The 12,021-nt window shown below is 34.2% G+C and overlaps 1 long non-coding RNA gene across 1 annotated transcript in view; it reads right to left on the reverse strand.

Annotated features, from left to right (window-relative positions):
* The window catches only part of LOC118152309 (uncharacterized), a 61,876-nt gene extending 52,617 nt beyond the window's left edge, over nucleotides 1-9,259 (reverse strand). The window contains exon 1 of the long non-coding RNA XR_013525555.1: nucleotides 9,139-9,259. This is a non-coding gene — a long non-coding RNA (uncharacterized LOC118152309). The remainder of the gene's footprint in view (nucleotides 1-9,138) is intronic.
* Nucleotides 9,260-12,021: the final 2,762 nt, after the last annotated feature.

A 12,021-nucleotide genomic window follows, 5' to 3' on the forward strand; every position in this document is an offset into this window, starting at 1 on the left:
CTTCTAACATTTGGATGGCCCATCTTTGTGCTCTTTAGCTCTGATGCCTCTCCCAATTCAATAGCACCTTATTGCATGGTGCTTTACTCAGATACGTTGCTAATAGTTAATATGTACCACAACTTGCCTCGCCTCCGAAAGCAACTAAAAATTTCACTTTACAGAGGTTTTGAAACTCAAGGCTTCTCTTGGTATTTCATGCAGCTAAATGCATTTTGCAGCACAGTTTTTCAACACTACATTATGTCCAGACTTGCTTATACAATTATTTATGAGAAAGGATTATGACATGAGGGAGAGGTGAAGGGGTTATTCAAGAAATCATTCTGCTTTTGTTAATAGGTTTATTTCATGACCCTCGCTTTAATTCTTTTCTTCTCTGCCCTTTCCCAGTGGCATTTGCACAAACTTTAAGAACAGTAATTACCATGTCTATCATATCAAAAATATACAGGCTAAATGAAAGACATAGATGCATATGCCCTCCACTAATGTTGCAAAGAAAACATTAAATTTATGACAAAGCACAGTGTACGATCAAATTCCCAGGCCACACTTTCTATGACACGAAAGTGGCTGAATATTAACATACATATAATCACATGTCCACAAACACACACACACCTCATAGTAAAAGTTTAAGCCATTCAACAGCCCTGTTCAACACACTTAAAAATTGTGTTGAACAAAAGCCATTTTGTTGCACTCATTTGCAAAAGGATATAATTAGTTGTTCTTTCAGTTTTCTAGATAAAGATGGCACATATGAAAAATAACAGGCTGTCAATACCCTAAAGGGTTAGCAGGATGAATTCAACAAAGGAATATATTTTAAGAAAACAACAGTTTATCTTTTTTCCCCTAATATCTGTGGTATTTTGGGATCCATTATGACATGAAAGCATGTGTTTAAAATAAAAAATGAGTGCATTTAAATTTTACATATTTTTATATTTAAGTCCTAAACTGTTTCTAATTATAACTTAACAATTAAAAATATATAAATAACCAACAGTAAGTTTATGAAGATGGGTAACGTAGAAAAATAGCTCTAAAAAATAATTCCCAGGGCCAATTTTGACCTACAAATATATATTAACCAATTCAGTTTTATTTTGTGCTTCAAAATAACTCAATCAATAAGTATCTATTGAGAAACCTGTACATTTCAGTCATAGTTCTAATGTAGTTTTGCAAGGAAAAAACTCAAAGAAAATGAATAGTACATAGGCTAATTATAAATTATTAATTGCATGTAAGTCAATGTAGAATGTTAAATGTGCATATTTTAAGTTACATTTCACTTGTCTTTGCTGTCCATAGCCAACTTTAAAACAGAAACAAACTGGAAATAAAGGAGGGGAAGGAGATGGACAGGAAGAAAAAGAGGGAATGGGAAGAAAATTTGATATAAGAGGAAAAGCTATGGTACTACTCTGTTCAAAGTGCTCTCCGATGCTCTGTTTTATCAAGTGAAATGACAAGACCACAAATATATATATATTAACATATAATAACTAAATACATACACATGTACATAGGAAATATTTGAACATTTAATACTTGGATGACTAAAACAAATGTACCTTTTGATATTCTTTCTCCAGAATATATATATATAATTACATAGAAAAAATATATATATATTACATAGAAAAAAAATCGCAAAATCTTACATCCAGTTTTAGGTAGCTTTCAGTCCTGTGAGGTCACAGGAGAATAAGAGGTTAAAAACTGTGGACTGAATTATGAGAGACATGCTGTAGTTAGGATTCCATTTCATTCCATTCCTTTCCATTCCAAAAGTTAGGTTATAGATACATTTACTTTTCCTTTTAAAATTCCATGACCTGTCACCAAAGCAGAGTGTTCAGGAGAACAATTACAATTGGTAGCAGTAGTCAATATTCTGAAATGCAAGTGTGGTCTTTAGCTTTCTGTTTTTAAAATATTTATTTATTATATTTTAAATTCTGGGGTACGTGTGCAGACGTGCCGGTTTGTTATGTAGGTATACACGTGCCATGGTGGTTTGCTGCATCCATCACCGTCAACCTCTCAATTACATTAGGTTTTCCTCCTAACGTTATCCCTCCCCAATCCCCCCACCCCCTGCTATCTCTTCCCTAGGCCCCCACCCCCCGACAGGCTGCGATGTGTGATGATCTACTCCCTGTGTCCATGGGGTCTCATTGTTCAACACCCACTTATGAGTGAGAACACGCGGTGTTTGGCTTTCTGTTCTTGCGTCAGTTTGCTGAGAATGATGGTTCCAGCTTCATCCCTGGTCTTTAACTTTCAAGTCCTGGTGGGTCAACGGCGAAAGTGCAGGTGCAGAATCGAGGCGCTACTGCGCTAGGCGCCATTGAAGTCCTCAGGGCCGCACAGCCATTGTAAGCAAACAGCCGAAAACCATGCTGCCGTTTGTCAATTAAGCATGTCCCTGATGACATGTGAATTTTCCGTCCTGAGTACATGCCTTTTTCAAATCCTCAGATGAAACCCAGCGCTTCCGCTGCGTACAGCGTGACAGTGGACTGCAGGTGCGGTGGGTGGATGAGACTTCACTGCCTACTATTTTGTAGCATTCACTTCTGCTTGAGAGAATGACTGACAAACCACGCTAATTCATAAGTAGGCATTTGGCAGACTTTTTTTTTTCCAAACATGAACAAAGTGACCCTAAGGGAAACATCTGACAGTACTTGTTATTCATTATAAAATTCAAGCTTTCAAGTGGAAAGTAGAATTTTGGAAAATGTGTGTCTGCCACCATTAGCTTGGCAGCCTACAGCTTCCATATTTTAAACTCCTGCTTTTGAGAACAGTGGTGGTATTAACAAGTGTTATTTGTGTGATAAAATATATCAACAATTGGAAAATCTGCAAAACTTTGTGAACAAACATTTTCCAAATGACCGGTGCAAAATTCTACAAAATCACTTCTGGTTAAAAGATCCCTTGAAAGTAAAACAACCACCAGTCAATTGTAATGTAACCAGTCTTAAGACGTTCACTGATACAGTTTCAGATTCCACGTTGCAACTAATACCTAAGGAATTACCATTTGTTTACTGCTGAGGTAGTATCAAAGAAAGAATATTCATGATTTTCTGAAAAGGTAACTGGAATACTCTTCTCTTCCATATCTGTGCAAGGCAAGATTTTCTCCAAACATTTTAACCAAAACAGGAGATTATAGCAAACTAAATGCAGAAGCAGATGTAAAAATTTTTAAATCTTCTATTAGGTCAGATATCAAAATGTTTCCAAAAATATGGAATAATTTCACTCCTCTTAAAAATGTTTCTAATGGAAAATATTTTAATAAACATATTATTTATATTAAAATAGAGAGTATTATTTTAATAATTGGTTAAAATATTTTTCTCAATTTAATATCTAATAAAGTGAACACTAATAAATGTATCCCACATAAAAAAAAGTTCTTTGGGGTCCTCAATAATTTTCAGGTATAAAAAAGTGTCCTGAAATAAAGTTTCTAAATCATTGATTTTTCCTAGAATAAGCATGTCTCTCTTAACTATTGTTAAATTATTGTTAAACGTAGAACAGCACCCAGCATATAGTAGTCACTGCATAAATATTTAATAGGCAGGAATTAAATATGTACTCAATTTTATCTCACGATAAAACTACTAGCAATAATTTAACAAGACATTGTTTATAATAACGAAATGCATACTTGTATGTATTTATATAGAGTCAACTCTTCAGGTTTTTTCATTTATCGTTTTTATTGATATATTTCACATACACAAAATTCACCAGTTACAAGAGTACATGCTAGTGTTTTGTTCATTTGTTTTAGTATATTTGCTGTGCTTTGCAACAATCAATATGAAATCCAGAATTTTCTGATGAAACCCTGCACATATTAGCAGTTAAGGCCAATCTCCCGTCAGACACTGGCAACCACGAATCTATTTTATGTCTCCGTGCATTTCTTTATTCTGAACATCTCTTATGCATGGAATCATACATTATGAGCCCTTTTGTGTCAGACTTCTTTCACTTAGCATAGTATTTTCCAGGTTCATCATGTTGTAGTATGTAACAGTACCTCATTCCTTTTATGATGGAATAATATTCTATTGTATGAATATAATGGACATTTCCCCTTTTTCAACTTTTACCTATAACGAATATGCTGCTGGGAATATTGATGTATAATTTTATCAGATGATTTGTCTCACTTCTGATATGGTTTTGCTGTGTCCCCACAAAAATCTCATCTTCACCTGTAGCTACCATAATTCCCATGTGTGGTGGGAAGGACATAGAGGGAGATAATTGAATCATGGGGGCTGTTTCCCCCTACTGTCCTCATGGTAGTGAGTAAGTCTGACAAGATCTGGATGGTTTTATAAGGGGAAGTCCCTTTCACTTGTCTCTCATCCTCTCTTTGCCAGCTGCCATGCAAGATGTGCCTTTCGCCTTGCACCGATTATGAGGCCTCCTCAGCCACGTGGAACTGTGAGTCCATTAAACCTCTCTTCCTGTATAAATTACCATGTCTCTGGTATGTCTTTATCAGCAGTGTGAAAACAAACTAATACATTTCCCTCAGGCATTTACCTGGCTGTGGAATTGCTGGGTCATATGGTAATTCTATGTTTAACTTGTTGAGCAATTGAAAACATTTTTTTTTCATAGTGGCTGTACCATACTTCATTCCTACTAGCAGTGTATGAGGATTCCAATTACTCTATATCTGAACCAATAGTTGTTTTATTTTTGTTTGCTTATTTTTTTAATTATAGCCACCCAGTAGGTGCAAAGTGATATTTCACTGTAGGTTTGATTTGCATTCCCTAATGACTAATGCTAGTATCTTTTCATGGCTTATTGACCATTTGTGTATCCTCTCTGGGGAATAACTTAATCTTATACTTTGCTCATCTCTTAATTGAATTGTGTTTTTACTGCTGACTTGTGAGAATTCTTGAAGCATTCTTGATACAAAATCCTTGTCAGACATATGTTTGCAAATATTTTCTCCTATTCTGTTACTTGCTTTTCATTTTCTTGATAGTATCTTTTAATGCATAAAAGTTTTTGATTTTGATAAAATCTAATTTATCCATTTTCCTTTGGTTGCTTGTGCCTTCAGTGTCATGTATAAGAAATCATTCCCTAATAAAAAGTGATGCATATTTTCATTTATGTTTCCTTCTAAGAGTTTTATATTTTTACCTATTAAATTTAGGTCTTTGATCTATTTTGGGTTACTTTTTGTATATGGTGTGAAGTGAAGTAAGTGTGTTGATTCATTATTTTACGGGTGAATATGCAATTTCTCCAGCAAGCATTTTATTTATGATGTTTAATTGTTATTGTTTCCTTGGTATGTGGTGAATGAACCCAGCAGCTCTGTGTGGAAGCTATTTTTTGCCTACTTAGTACATTTCTCCTTTTCTTTTTTTCTCTAATGGACTCTGTCCTTCTTAAGCAGTCTTTCATTCAACTATCTTTTTTAGCTTGCTATGGTTGGGTTCTATTAGCATAGTCTATCCAAATAAGATGACATGTTCCTGAAGCTACACATCCTGTTGTTTAAAATGAGGCATAAAATGTGTTAAGAGACTGGATTTTAGAGGAAAAATATAACATTACATAGTATCTGGCTTTGAACCCTTTACAGGGTGACCTGAACAGCTTCCAGTTTTGCAGCAGAAGAAGAATCTCCATCAGGCCCAGTCTTCAGCCATAAGAGCACTGCTTCCTGGCTCCTCTAAACAGCCAAACAAACACTGATGGCCAAATAAATTGTAGGGAATTCATAGAATTTGTAAAAACTTGAAAAACTAAATCCGATATTTATAGCCAGATCACTTAACATTATTTATGTTATGAAACACTAGTAATAATAAAGTAAAACAGCAAAACAACAGATATATTCTACTGAAGTAAGTTATGATTCACTTTCTGCTAAATGTATATAGAAAAATCTAGAGTTGCATTAGGAACACTGTACAAAAAATGGGTAAACCCTGTTGTTAAAAACATTTTTACCTTGTTTGTCTGACAAATAAAATAACAGTAGAAAAATATGTCTGATACCATATGTTAGACTTGAATATGGAAAAAATCAAATACTAAACTGAGATAAATCTTTGAATCAAATACTAAACTAAAATAAATACAAAACTAAAATAAATCTTTGAGTTTACCTAGTATTACTAAATCAAATACTAAATTCTAAACTAAAATCAAATACTAAACTAAAATAAATCTTCGAGTTCACCAAGTCCAGATAAATAAATTAAAGTCCAGAGGACAAAAATAATTTTTTTCAAGGGTGCATCACTAGAGATGGAAGTTAGATGGAGAGCTGAAATAAGAACCTGTTGTGGTCTCACTTCCAGATAATATGCTTTCAACTACAACACCACTGCCTATATTTATAGTTCCTATGGATTTTTCTGCCTTTTTCCTTGTTATGTATGGGATATTAAGAGATACCATCACAAGTCTCTTGTCTAAGAAGAAAGGCAAGAATAACAGCTACAATTTCTTTGGAAACACACTGTTAAACTAAGTCTTATTTTTGCAAGATTGCAGATTTCTTTTGAATCAAAAATTATAGTTTCTAAAAATAGCTATGAGCTTGAATTGTGCATATGATTTTTGTATCACGTAATATTTTGAAAAATTAAGGGGAATGGTATGAAATCTCTATATTTAAAACATTGTCTTTTACAAGAGGATTTTGGTCATATTTATTCATTCAGCTAATATTTATGGAGTGCTTAATATTTGAACATATTGTTTTTTATAATATTTTGCAGAGAAGAAAACAGGAATTCAGTTTAATAAAGACAAGCAAAAATCAGTGAGGGTACTGTATATTGCAAGGAGTATAAGATTTGTAAAATAGAAATTAAATATATTTCTTAATCATTAACTGGCCTATGGTTAATATAAGAAAACTACTAAAATAATATTTGAGCAATAGTGAATAATAAAATTGCCATTCTTTTAAAGCCATGACATCTCGTCTCTTGCTAATGAAATAAAATCCAGTTGATATGCTGTTTAAAATAGTTTACTTAATTTGTTTGACAATGGAATAAACTTAGAATTGAAAGTGATATTAGATCACATTTCAGCAGAATAGCTTTCTAAAATTAACACTAAAATAGTACATAGAGTGTTCATATTTTACATGAAGTCTTTTTGTTCCTCCAGACATGGTATTATTCTTAACTCCTAAGTCAAGATTAATTGAAAGAAAGGATGGCCAATATAAAGATGCATCTGCTAAAACTATGTCACAGGGTGTCAGTGGAATACATCTTATAATTCACTTTGTCCACAATCTATGACATTATACAAATCTTGACAAGTTTTAGTTTGAGAAAATTGTATTATTTCTTACTATTTTTATCAAACCACTTGAAATTTGGGTATTTAAATTCATGTCACACACGAACTCATCTCAATCTGACACTACAATATTAAACTATGATCAATGGAAGGAAAGAATTCCTTACTAGAATTAAGCACCCAGTGGTTACACTGTAGCTGCAAGCCTTTGATCATGGTGGGTCTTCAGGGAAACATCTTAATATGGTAGCCTTTCTTGAAGATATGGTTGTCCACAATGAGTAGAGTTTTTTCATGAAAAGCTAAAGACTTTATAAGTTCCTTGGTGAAAACACACTAACAAGGCTCACAGGACAATAGTGTTTACAATAGCATGCAAAAACATTTGGTTACAATGAAAAATAAATCTGCTAGGAAGATGAACTGCTTACATTGGCTGGTCAGTTCAGCTGCTGTGCATTTAACTCTCTATTTGAGATTCCTGAATCTAAGTTATAGTAAAAGATCATTTATTATTTGGCAGTTCACAATTAATTCATATGTTAAGTAGATGTCATAATATCTGCCCTGCCTAATTCATAATGCTCTGTAAAGGTAAAGTAAGATTAATCATATTAAAATATGCATAATATTTAAGAAGAAGAAAAGATCTTAACCTAAACAGGAAAAGGAGTAAGGGGTTCTATATTGTAAATAAAAAATTAAATAGATTTTATAAAAACAAACTTGTCCATCACTATAAGAACATACCTATAAGAACACATAAATACCCTTGCTTTGAGTATTTCCTTTTATTTCATGATATTCAGTGCAATTTGTTTTGTTTTGTTAAGTTCAATATATTGTTAAGATGAATTATACTTTCTTAATTATTATCATTTACCACTACTGATAGCATGTTTAAAAGTCTTCAAATTTATGAGTACAAGGAATACCTTGTATTCCTTGCTTTCCTTCTTTCTTCTGCTCTAGTGCCCCATTTTTAACTTAACTCAGCCTGAGTGTATGTAATATCTGCACTTTTTTTTTAATGGAGAGTTCAGAACAAGAGTTCTGAACAAAACCTATGGTCTAACTAAAGCTTCTGACCAAATCTTATTGTAAAAAAAAAATATAACAATTCAATTTATTGGTTGGTAGAATAGGTAGATGCCTTCAAAATGAAACTAAAAGGAACAGCAGAGACTAAGTCCATTTAACATTCCAGTGGAGAGGCATGGAAAGGACTGGATTTGGTAGCAGAGTAGTAGAGCCGTCAACAGCTAAGGCGTCTGAGTCCAACAGACTTGGGTTTGAATCCTGTGTCTGATGGTACCCAGGTCATCTGAGAAAGTCGCTTATGTTTTTCACCCTGATAGGTGTTATATTAATTTTATATTATGTTTTATCAGATTCTGAATGGAGGGATGACCTGCTTATAGCAAAGCAGGTCACCATTTTGAGACACAGGCCATGTTCAGCACCCAGATTTCCCAAACCCCCCTCCAGGCCACACCATGTAACCACTACTGTGGCCACTGCCACCATTACAGAGTTTTATCTGTTCCTGAACTTCAGCTGGATGTTCAGTTATCATCATCATTGATCTTCTCAGCAATTTTAGGTACCACTTACATCAAACATCTCTGTCTCAAATCTTTATCTTCAGCTTCCATGATGAAAATATGCTACAGTCCTCTTTCTGCCTGACCATTACTCCTCCCTTTTTACAGATAATCTCTTCGGTCCACCCTTAGATGCTGGAAATCAGATAGCTTCTCTGCTTGCCCCTTCTTACCTTTTCCTTACCTTGTATTCCTTGCTTTCCTTCTTTCTTCTGCTCTAGTGCCCTACTTTTAACTTGCTGCTGTCATGTTCTCTCCTTTATCCTCTCCCTTTTCATCTTCTGTCCCCTTCCCTTCCTTACTGCATTTTTAGCAACCCAAAATAGTGCCAAGAATTCTGTCAGTACACTATGATGTCACAAAGACTAGTAATATCCATCTATATATCTTTTAAACCTTCTAGTAACCAGTAGACTCCTTGTATAGCTGTCAAAAGTTCAGCACACTTACAAACTGCTTCTTTTCTCACATTCTTTATCTCAGTGCCTGGAACCACTGTTCATTCCTTCTGTCTCACATGAAATCCTGGATTCAACCTGGATGACCCTTTCTAATACTCCCTCTTATTATCAGTTACCATATGTTTTGGATTTTTTAAATATACATTTTTATATATAAATATATATATTTGTATATAAAATATATATATATAAAATCATCTCTTATGCTCATTTACATCTTTAGATTCACTGTTACTGCCTATATTATTTCAGACTTTTCATCTTACTAATTTTCACATTTGACCCATTCTTTATAGGATGTCAGAATGAGCTTTCTTAAAATGTATATACGATTACTTAATTCTTCACTCTAAAACCTTCCAATGAATCTTTCTTACCTAAAAAATGATTTTTAAATTCAACTACACATATGCATGTGTGTGTTTATTGTATGATCTTACTTTCCAAATAACCTAATTTAATTAGTTGCTATTTTGCCCCTTAAATTGAATGTTCCACCTTCCTCATCCTTTGTATACTTGTTCATTGTGCCACTGCCTCTTTCACCTGGAAAACACTTTTCTTCTTGTCTGCAAGGATTTTGCCTCCATGTATCATTTGAGAGTCAATTCATCTATTCTATGAAATCTTTTCTGTCCAGCTAAGTAGAATTGGCCATTCCCCTTTTAGTGTCTGTATTGCATCTATTTATTTCTGTCCTACACAGTTTATTCCAATTATTTTGCTCTAACATCCTAAAAGAAAAGAAAAATACGACATATAACTCTGTCAATAGGGCTAGTACGGTGTTGGCATATAATAATACAAAACAGCAACTTTAATAAAGGGGCAAAGATAAATTTTCTCTTTATACCTTCAGCTAACATAAATGTTCTTTCATCACGGCGTAGCATCCCATTGGATGCTGAAGGACAGCTATCCCTGGGTACTCCTTCTCTAGGAGCTTACACTCTGCAGGGGATCGCAGACGCACACACTCCAATATAACGTGGAGTAGGTCTGCAATAACGGAAGTATAAATAGTGACTAAATGTAAATACCAAAGTGGAAAATGAGTTTAAATCCACTAGAGGGTGGGATGACAATGTGGCCTCTGTAAGTGTCATACTGGTAATAAAACAGGGCATGGGATAAGGGAAGGTAATGAAAGCTATAGGAATTATTTTGAGAATTCAGATTTTTTCTGGTTGATGTAGAAGAGCCATCAAAGATAAGATAAGCAAAGAGTGCAAGTGAGGAGACAGTGCATTTAAGACTAATTTTGAAGTGTTCATTAGTGTGCGTGTTGTGATAAGCAATTTGCTAAATGTTAGGAAAGACATGACATTTTGACTAATAATTTATTGTTTTAACTAATAAAACACATCACAAAGAAGCTTTAAAAATTTCCTGATAATAGAATGATTTATATTCTTTTAGGTATATACCCAGTAATGGGACTGCTAGGTAAAATGGTATTTCTAGTTCTATGTCTTTGAGAAATTGCCACACTATCTTCCACAATGGTTGAACTCATTTACATTCTCACCAACAGTGTAAAAGTATTCCCATTTCTTCACAGCCTCACCACTATCTGTTGTTTCTTGACTTTTTAATAATCACCATCCTGACAAGTGTGAAGTGGTATCTCACTGTGGTTTTGATTTGCTTTTCTCTAATGATCAGTGACGTTGAGCTTTTATTCACATGTTTGTCGGTTGCATGCAAGTATTCTTCTGAGAAGTATCTGTTCATGTCCTTTGCCCACTTTTTGATGAAGTTGTTTGTTTTTTTCTTGCAAATTTGTTTTAAGGCATGCATGCGTATGTTCAATGCAGCACTATTCGTCATAGCAAATGCATGGAATCAACTCAAATGCCCATCAACAATAGACTGGATAAAGAAAATGTGTTCATATACATCATGGAATACTATGAAGCCATAAAAAGAAATGAGATCGTGTCCTTTCCAGGGACATGGATGGAAATGGAAGCCATTTTCTTCAGCAAGCTAACACAGAAACAGAAAACCAAATACTGCATGTTGTCACTTATAAGTAGGAGCTGAACAATGAGAACACATGGACACAGGGAGGGAACAACACACACTGGGGCCTGTCTGGAGGTTGGAAAGAGGGAGAGCATCAGGGTAAACAGCTAATGCATGCTTGGCTTAATACCTAGGTGATGGATTGATAAATGCAGCAAACCACCATGTCAAATGCTTACCTATGTAGTAAACCTGCCTGCACGTGTATCATAGAAGTTAAAATAAAATGTAATTTTTAAAATCTTGATTAAAAAAAAACTTATAACTAAGATATAAGGCATCAAAATGCTAAGAGAATCACAGAAATGGTAGCTTGGTAATATCATCTTTGGCTAAATTTGTGTTCCCTGAAAGTAAGGTCTGGTATGTCTTGTCCACCAGAAATTCTGTTTTCTTAAATACATGACCCATGCTTGTCTAATGAAAGCTGAGAAATACAGAGAACGATTTAGGGGGATAATAAAATGGCTTTTCAGAGGAGGTGACATTTAAAATGAACTTTGACAAAGTACAGGGTCCTGCTTTGATGACCAGTATCCATTTTCTCTTTTGACAATTATACTTAATTTCTTCGAAAA

Source organism: Callithrix jacchus, chromosome 1 (genome assembly GCF_049354715.1).
Source record: "Callithrix jacchus isolate 240 chromosome 1, calJac240_pri, whole genome shotgun sequence".
Taxonomy (NCBI): Eukaryota; Metazoa; Chordata; class Mammalia; order Primates; family Cebidae; genus Callithrix; species Callithrix jacchus.